Raw genomic sequence first — 10,102 nt, 5'->3', positions numbered from 1 at the left:
TATGATTTTGAGGTGGAACCAAATGCATTTGAAATTTTATTGTGTCTAATTAAAATGTTATGTTGAGAAAAATTTCAAAATCTCAAAATAAATACATGTGATAATGCAAAACATTATAGGTCACTTTGGGCCAAATGCATTGAAATGGAAAAAAGACCAACTTCAAGTGCCCATAACTTCTTCATCAAAAATCCAAATGATGCAAAATTTAAATCCAAATTGATTGTTTTAAAAAGATCTACAACTTTGATGTTTAAGGTTTTATCATTTGGAGCTTGCATCATTGAGACAGAAGGGCTTGAACATTGGCCAAATTTGGAAACTTCACTTTTGCATGTTTTGCACCCTATACTTTAAACTCAGAATTCACTAATTTCCAAGGCCCAATTGAAATTTTGATCAACATATCATTTGTTCCTTATGCAATAAGCTTTCTAACCATTACTCATGAGGTAGCATTTGGAGTTTGGAAGCACCATTTTCGAAGACATGAAGATTAAGTGCATTTTGTGAAATTCCATTCAAATTGCCATGCATGAGCTGTTTACACTTCTTGTGCACGTCCATTTGCAATCCACATGAGCTCAGCAGGTCATTCCAATCTTCATTGGGCCTTCCACATGATCACACAAGCCCATGCAATGAAAATCCATTTGCCATGCACACGAGTAAACTCATGCACTCAGCCATTCCAGCTATAAATACATGTGTTATGCTTCATAATTAACCAACCTAAGGGCGCCTAAAATGCTGCAAGAGTGAATCCCCAACCATACCAAAGGAACTAAGTTCATTTTTCTTCAAAAATTCAGATCTGAAATTCAATTGCATTTGGTTGAATTTCCAGATCTAAATTCCTAAACCTTCATCATCTGATCCATTGAAGTTATATTTTGCAAAAGGAACCAAGGAAAGGGACTCAAAGCTTCACAATCCAAAGGGATTCCAACATTAAGCCTAAGTGAGGAAGCATTGCCATGAGCTTCAAGAGAGAGAGAGATCTAAAAGCCATTGGAAGATTCCTAGGAGCTTGTTGTGATTGTGTGCTTGCTTGCTTGAGTATTTGTTAATCTTGCTTATTCCAAAGGATGGGAGCTACTTGGATCATCAATATGATCTCAAGAGAGGAACTCCATTAGTGGTCTTGCTTCTTTTCCCTTATCTCTTGCATGATTAGGACTTTAGCCTTTCTTCTTCTTCCCTCCACTCTAACCCAAGCCAAAACTTTTGTGCAAATATTTAACACTTCTTTTCAAACATTAGAAACCTAAGCCTTATGCTTTTGATTTTCAAACTCTCTTTCATAACACTTATTTTGAATTGAGCTCCTAAGTCAACTTTGACCATATTTTGTACATACTTTTCATTGGTAAAAATAACCCATTCAAATACTTTTGTGGTTTCAATGGCCACTTCCTTAATCAAAACTTTTCATAACCTTTAGCTATTAGGTTTGAGTTATCCTTGAGGTAGATGTAATACTCACATATATCCTTAGTGATGGACAATGAGTCTACCATGCTTATTATAGGGTTAACCCCTCACTAGCATGTTGAAGCTATCCTCACATGGTGGATTTGTGGTTTTAGGTTGAGTTTTCTCCCTTGGATAACAAAAGACCTTAAGGCTTTTGGACCAATCAATCCACCCACTCATTTTGAGATTTTTACCCCGAACTACGAGGTTTTGATCCTAATCTTTTTAAGATGGTACGTAGGCAATGGGTTTATCCATCCAAACACAAAATGTAAATAACCTGTATATTCTCTTCTCATCTCTTCAATCATGTATGCACAAAACAAATTTTCACAAAATACCAACCTTACAACCAATGTGAAAAGGGCTCCCTAGGAGTACCTAGGATGTTTTGGGTATTTAAAACCTTCCCATTGCATAACCAACCCCCTTACCCAGATCTCTGACATTTTTACTAGTTTTTGATTCGATAAAACTTTTAGGTTTTTGTTCGCTTTCTAACCATTCCTGTGGATAAATAGAAGTGCGGTGGCGACTCGACTTGTATGGTTTACCTTAGATTTAGTCAATATCTCTAATGGTAACGAATACCCCGCTACAGGGCCCTCCTCCAACGGTAAAATTTGCATGGTGGATGGTCTCCAACGGTCAAAAAATTTAAAAAAATTCACCGCGCTTAAAACAACTTATTTCACCCAAGGGCTGACACGGACGACCGTGTCAGGCCCCTGGAAATCCAATTTTCCACCAAGTTTTTCCTCATCTTGACACGGGCCGTGTCAGCTGACACGGGCGCCCGTGTTAGGCCCCTGTTTTCTCCTTTTTCTTGGTTTCTTTTTCTTGGTCTGTGCACAACTTTAGCTTCCGAATTTTTCAGAGATGTGTTGCGACCGCTACCTTTAACTCATCTATCAAACACTGTTTACACCTGCAAGTAAATAACACACAACCAAACAAAGAAAATGATTAGATACAAAAGCGTGGGTTGCCCCCCATGTAGCGCTTCGTTTAACGTCGCTTGGCTCGACGGTTGCGCATCTTATCAGACAAGATGAACAACTTCAATTTGGCCCACAGCTTGCCCCATATTGTACGACTTCAATCTCTGGCCATTCACTTTAAAAATATCTCCATTGGAAGGATTTTTTATTTCAACTGCTCCATGGGGATATACCTTGTGCACCACAAACGGACTTGACCATTTCGATCTCAATTTTCCAGAGAACAACTTCATTCTTGAATTGAACAATAGTACCATCTTCCCTTCCCAGAATTCCTTCCTTTGGATTCTTCTGTCATACCATTTCTTCGTTTGATCTTTGTAGATCTTCACATTTTCATATGCCAAGTTCCTAAATTCTTCCAACTCATGGAGTTGAAGGATTCGGGATTCTCCCACTTTCATAAGATCCAAGTTAAGGAATTTGGAAGCCCACAAAGCTTTGTGTTCAAGTTCCAAGGGTAGATGACATGCCTTACCATATACCAATTGATACGGGGACATACCAATCGGTGTTTTGAAAGCAGTACGATATGCCAAAGCGCATCATCAAGCTTACTTGCCCAATCCTTGCGAGAAGCATTAACCGTCTTCTCTAGGATTTATTTCAGCTGCCTATTTGACACTTCACTTGGGATCACCCCGCCTACTAGATAGTCCGCATAGTCTGTGAACCAAGGCATTCCAATAACAGAAAGGATGTGTTCATTAGAAAATTCATCCTTTATTGGGCGCTTTTGCTCATTCTCTTCTATTGGGGACATCCGGGAGAGGTGATCTGCTACAGTGTTTTCGCACCCTCTTTTGTCCCGGATTTCCACATCAAACTCTTGGAGGAGCAGGATCCATCGCAACAGTCTTGGCTTCGAGTCCTACTTAGCAAACAAATACTTCAAAGCAGGGTGGTCAGTATAAACAATGACTCTAGAACCCAACAGATATTGCCTGAATTTATCAAAGGCATATACCACAGCTAGTAACTCCTTTTTGGTAGTCGAATAATTCATCTGTGCAGGGTTCAACACATGACTGGCATAATATTGACATGCAGAAGCTTATCTTTCCGTTGCCCAAGAACTGCTCCCACTGCGATGTCACTCACATAACACATGATCTCAAATGGTAGACACCAATCAGGAGCAATGACAATAGGTGTCGCCACCAATTTATTTGTTATCATTTCAAAAGCAACGACACACTCTTTATCAAAAATGAAAGCCTTGTCCTTAACCAACAGGGTAGTTAAGGGTTTAGCTATCTTGGAAAAATCTCTTATGAACCTGCGGTAGAAACCCGCATGTCCTAAGAAACTCCTTATTCCTTTTTCGTTCACAGGAGGTGGTAGCTTTTCTATTACCTCAATCTTAGCTTGGTCCACTTCTATTCCTTTGTGAGAGATTTTGTGATCCAGGACTATTCCTTCTCGAACCATGAAGTGACATTTCTCCCAATTGAGAATCAGATTGGTCTGTTGGCATATTTCTAACACAAGGGAAAGGTTAGTTAAACAATTATCAAAAGAAAAACCAAATACCGAAAAGTCATCCATGAAGACCTCCATATGCTTTTCGAGCATGTTTGCAAAAATGGAGGTCATGCATCTTTGGAATGTGGCTGGAGCATTACATAACCCGAATGGCATTCTTCTGTAGGCGAAGATCCCATAGGGGCATGTAAAAGCTGTCTTCTCTTGATCTTCCGGTGCAACAGCTATCTGGTTGTATCCAGAGTATCCATCAAGGAAAAAATAGTACTCATGACCTGCCAACCTTTCCAACATCTGATCAATGAATGGTAGCAGAAAATGGTCCTTTCTGGTTACCAAATTCAACCTCCTGTAGTCGATACACACACGCCAACCCGTGACCGTCCTAGTAGGGAGTAACTCATTTTTCTCATTCCTTATAACTGTAGTTCCTCCTTTCTTCGGGACCACAAGAATCGGACTCACCCAAGAGCTATCGGATATGGGATAAATTAACCCAACATCTAACAGGTTAGCAACCTCTTTCCTAACCACTTCCTTCATCACGTGGTTTAACCTTCTATGTGGTTGCACCACCGGTTTGTGACCATCCTCCATGAGAATTTTATGCATACACACTGTAGGGCTAATTCCCTTCAAGTCTTCTATTGCCCATCCCATGGAACTTTTGTGTTTCTTCAAAACCTTGACAAGCTTGTCTTCTTGAGAAACCTCTAGATGAGAGCTTATAATAGCCGAGCATTTCCTTTCGGGGTCTAGAAAAACATACTTGAGATTGTCAGGTAACTGTTTCAGCTCAGCCACTTTCTTGGTCTCATCTTTCTTCTCTTCAACTTGAGGTTCCCTTAAGTTTTCCCATCGGAGTGATCAGGATGCCTTAAAGGGTTGTTGCGTTGCCATCATAGTTAACACTTCCATCTCCTTGTCATCAACTTCTCGAGTGTCTTCAAAGATTGAGAGACTTAGAACTCTCTCCAAAGGTAATTTTTGTTCACCTAGGGGATTTTCTTTCAGAACCATTTGATCAATAACGTCTATGTGCTGACTGGTGGCCATACCATCTTTGTATTTCATGGTGTTGCGCACATCAATTTTTAACTCTTCGTCATAAACCTTTAGAGTCATGGTGCCTTCTTCTATATCTATCAAACACCTCCCGGTGTCCAAAAATGGTCTACCAAGAATGAGCGGTATCTCTTCATCTTCCGGCATTTTTAAGATCACAAAGTCTACCGGAAACACAAACTTATCAATCTTCACAAGAACATCTTCCACCACTCCATAAGGCCTCTTCACAGAGTGGTCAGCAAATTGAAGTGTCATTCGGGTATCCTGTACTTTTCCAATCCCCAACCTCTTGTAGATGGATAAAGGCACGAGGCTCACACTTGCCCCTAAGTCTATAAGGGACTTCTTGAAAGATCTATCCCCGATAGTGCAAGGGATAGTTACCGAGCCTCGATCTTTTTTCTTTACCGGGATCTTCATACCCTGCAAGTTTCGGTTAGTACAATAGAATCAGTGTCAGTGCTCCTCCTTTTTGAAATAATGTCTTTCATGAATTTAGCATAAGAGGACATTTGCTCAAGTGCCTCCAAGAACGGAATGTTGATTTCAAGATTTTTGAACATCTCCAAGAATTTCTCAAAGTTCTTCTCATGTTTCTCTTTCTTCTTATTTCTTGTTGGGAAAGGGAGTTTGACAACCGGCTTTGATTCACTAACTTTTTCTTTAGCCACGGGTTCAGGTACCGCCACCTCTTTACTAACAACCTCATTTTCTTTTATCTCCAAATCAACTTCAAGCAATTGTTGTTCTTGTTCATCATCTTTTTCAGGGACTTCTTTTGCCTTACCACTCCTTATGGTTACCGCACTCACATTATTACACTCTCTTGGATTTGTAACTGTAGCACTCGGTAATGCACCTGGTGTTTGCGAACCCGCAAGTTGTTGAGCAATCTGACTCATTTGCACTTCCAGATTTTTTATTGAAGCACCAGTGTTTCTCAGATTACTTCTAGTCTCCTCTTGAAATTGTGAACTTTGAGCTGCCATTTTTTCAATGGCAATTTCCCAATCTGCTTTTCTTGGAACTTGTTGTTGAAATTGTTGTTGGGATGGGTGAAACTGCTGCTGTTGGTAAGGTTGTTGTTGTTGTGGACGATATTGTTGTTGTGGTTGACTTTGATACTTGGTGGGCGCGTGCTACTGAGCATTTCCTTGCTGGTCCTTCTAGGAAAAATTCGGATGATTTTTCCATCTAGGATTATGTGTATTGGAGTAAGGATTGTTCTGCTTCAGAAAATTAATCTCTTATACCTGTTGAGCAGTTGCCACATAATGCATGGCGAAGTGAGGACCTCCACAAATTTCATAACTAACAGCTTGAATAGGTTGGACCGATTGCATTTGTGCCACCGTTTGAGTGTCAAGAGTCATTTTCTTGAGTCTTCTCTCTACTTCAGCTGTTATTTGAGCTTCCATCTTCACAACTTGATTTGCTAGTTTGAGATCAATGATACCTTCAGGTTGACTTACCCTGTGGTCATAGAGTTCCAGATGCTCATTTGCTGCAATGGCTTCAATGATTTTCTTTATTCCAGTGGCTGTTGTAAAGTTTGTTGAGCCACCGGCAGCTGTGTCTATGAGTTGCTTAGTCTTCATTCTAAATCCATTCACAAAATTTTGCATTTGTTCAGGTGCATCCATGTTATGAGAAGGACATGCAACCAACAATCGCTTGAACCGCTTGTAAGCGTCTTCGAGTGACTCTCCTTCCTTCTGTTTAAAATTAACAATATCATATCTCTTACAGATATACACAGAAGCAGGGAAGTACTCATTCAGAAATGTTGTCTCCATTTGTTGCCAAGCTGTTATGCTTCCCGCGGGTAAAGAGTAAAAGCACTCTTCGGCATCTTCCGACAGTGTAAACGGGAACATCACCAACTTTTTAGCTTCCTCTGAGTGTCCCTTATTTTTCAACATTGTCGTCATGGTCAGAAATCTTTGTAAATGCTTGTTGGCATCTTCATTGATTTTTCCGGAGAACGGTCTCCTCTCGAGTTGACGAATCGTTGAAGGGTGCAGCTGAAAATGATCAACATTTACCGGTTGGTTCACAATTGTTAACCTTCCAGTAGGAGCATTTGCACCCCCATAATCACCAAAAAGTCTTTCTGCAGGAGGTAGTGGGGCTTCACCCTGTGGTTCAGCCATTGGTTCAGAAACAGCTTCCGAGTCTTCCGAATGAACTGAAACAACTTCTTCTTTTTCAGACTCAGAAACAATAGGGGCTGATTCTGAAAGTTCCAGCCTAGCTTTTCTTCGTCTTGCACGGAATAATCTTTCAGGTTCTGCGTCAAAAAGAAATTCAGCTAAGGCCTTACCTCGCATACACATATTAGACAATTATTAGAATAAACAATAATACATAAAAAATTTAGATGCAGAGCAACAAAATTCCAATTGAATTATTTTTCAACTTATACTTTTGGCATTCCCCGGCAATGGCGCCAAAAACTTGATCGGTAAAATAGCAAGTGTACTATTTGCACCAATGTAGTAATAAAAAGGGAGTTATCTCGAGTATCGATCTCGAGGACTGCGTAGCAAGTATCAATTTTTAGAATAATTAAATTGAACAAAAGTCCATATGGGGTTTGATGATTGTTTTCACAAATGATAAGAAATAAAAATATGAAGCGTATAAAAACAGTTTAACCGATATGAGAAATACTGCTAGTGTCGCATCCGTGAAAAACAACCGGCGGGCTAAAACAAAACAAACAGAGTCGCCACCATGCGTTATTTATCCCAAAAGAGGGAAAGGAAACACTCGAAGTAAACCTGGAAAAGACATGGTCTCGCGACCAAAGAGAGATGGGATCAGGAGTCGGTTATGCGAAGGGAAGGTATTAGCACCCCTACGCATCCGTCGTACTCGACGGGATCCACGCTCAAAAGAATAGAAGAAAGGTTGCTAAACACTGCTCAAAAGAATGCACACACACACTGGAATAAGACACAGGTGGGAGAAGAGGGAAACGGGCTCGCTAGGATATCGCATCCTATGCCTACGTATCTCATCTGGAATGAGAATCAGAGCTATCGTAGTTCGGCTCACGCACGCCGAAACAAAACGCACACACATAAGAAAACGACTGCCAATCGCTGGGCTTACGTCAGACTCCACACAAATAGGCAAACATGGAAACCGAATGCCAATTGCTGGACTTACATCAGACTCTGAACCAACAAACAAACACAGGAAACCAACTGCCAATCGCTGGACTTACGTCAGACTCCTACACACACAAAGGGTTTAACCAGACGCTGAATCGTCAAAAGCAACAACAAAGTTGAACAAACAAGCTAACAGGGAGTCTGGTACTCGAGCCTGCTAGCTGTCAAGCAAACACACACAAAAAAGAAAAAGGGTGCCCGGAGAGATCTCGCATGATCTCCTGCCTACGTACCTCATCTGGTATGAGGATCAGGGCAACGTAGTTCCCCTTAACAGGGGAGAAACTTTCTCCTAACCAGAGACTGGGAAATGACGAACTAAAAGGGAGACTGACTCGAGCCTAGTAGTTATCATGTAATCCACCATGGTCCTAGGTTGAGGTTTCTATCTAACTTGCACAGGCAGCAAGCTATCCTAAACAACACAGTCAAAATCATACAAGCACAAAAAGCAAGCACACACACTATATGCAAACAAATGGGCTCATACAAGGTTAGGCTGTGAAACACAAGCCAACTGGAATCGGGTGTAGTTAGCTCTTAACCCTAACATTGAGAGTTAGGGTGAAGCAGATGAAATGGGAAGTGAGGGTAAGACCTCACAACTCTTATCCCTGGCCTGGGAGAGCTTCAGACAAATGAAAGTGGGAGTTCAGAAAGTTGGAACTCTTCTCCACATATGACTGACACAACAAAGATCTTGAGTTAATATCCACAATGCATCAACACAAGGTGTGTGAGCAAAGTCGATGACACACTGAATAGCAGGAGATGGATTGCACATCTCTTTTATCTGCCAATTGCCTTATCAAAGGACTTTTCCTGCTTGGCACAAAAGTAAACAAACACAAGCATTGCCTCTTAAGGAGGGCTTCAGACAGCTGCCTGCCCAAGTAACAGGACAGGTCTTCCAGACTACATGAAGTCAGAGATTTATACCTACGTGGTTAAGCAACCAAGCAAAAGCAAGTTCAAAATGAACTTAAGCAACTTATGTACCTGTGGAAACATCAAACAAATCAGTTCAACTGTACATACAAACAGACAATCATGAATATCAAACAATCAAACCCAATGAGCAAAGGCATAAGCCACCAAGTCAAACTCAAATGAGTTAACAACCCTACAAAACACACAAGGTTAGTAGTCAAAAGTAAACACCAAAGGCTCAAGTGTTAGAGCATCAACAACTATGGGACTTGAGTGCTCAACCTGAAATCAAAGCTCAAACATGAGAGGCAAACCACTAAGTCAAAGCCTAGGGTCAAAGAGGGAGAAAAAATTCAAAACAGAACATGAAATTCAACATGAATCAACTTCAAACAATCAAGAACATAACCCAAAAGGTCCCATATCAATATCAATCACCAATTTCATTTCATGAACCAAATATGTCAAGGTATGCAAGTTGAAAGCACATTGTGACAACAGAATGAACAAATGCACATTAATTCAAAAATGATTCAATAAATCTCAATAAAATTCATGGGTAAACAGGACATACAACATGATCATCACACAAAAAATTAGAGCATTTGGACAAAATTAGGCATGGTAATCAAATTGCATAAGTCAAGGCAAACAAAATAAGCTCAAATAGGACACCAAGTGTTACACCAACTTAGCATAGGCCTAAAACAGAAATGAATCGAGGTAAAAACCTCAAACCAAAGCCAAGACAACCTTTAACATGTATAGAATTAGTGTGCAAAATTTCACATTCATTGGATAAACCACAAGCATTTCACAATCACATGAAGATCAAGACACTTCAAAAGCTCAAAAATGACCATCCAGAATGAAAAATCTCAATTAAATCAGAAATCAATCCAAAAATTCCACAAAATATCATGAGCAATCACAACATCCATGTCAAGCACCATACAAAAAATC

This window comes from Lathyrus oleraceus, chromosome 3 (genome assembly GCF_024323335.1).
Source record: "Lathyrus oleraceus cultivar Zhongwan6 chromosome 3, CAAS_Psat_ZW6_1.0, whole genome shotgun sequence".
Lineage (NCBI taxonomy): Eukaryota > Viridiplantae > Streptophyta > Magnoliopsida > Fabales > Fabaceae > Lathyrus > Lathyrus oleraceus.
The sequence above is the reverse complement of the archived record's forward strand: the minus strand, read 5'-3'. Positions refer to the sequence as shown.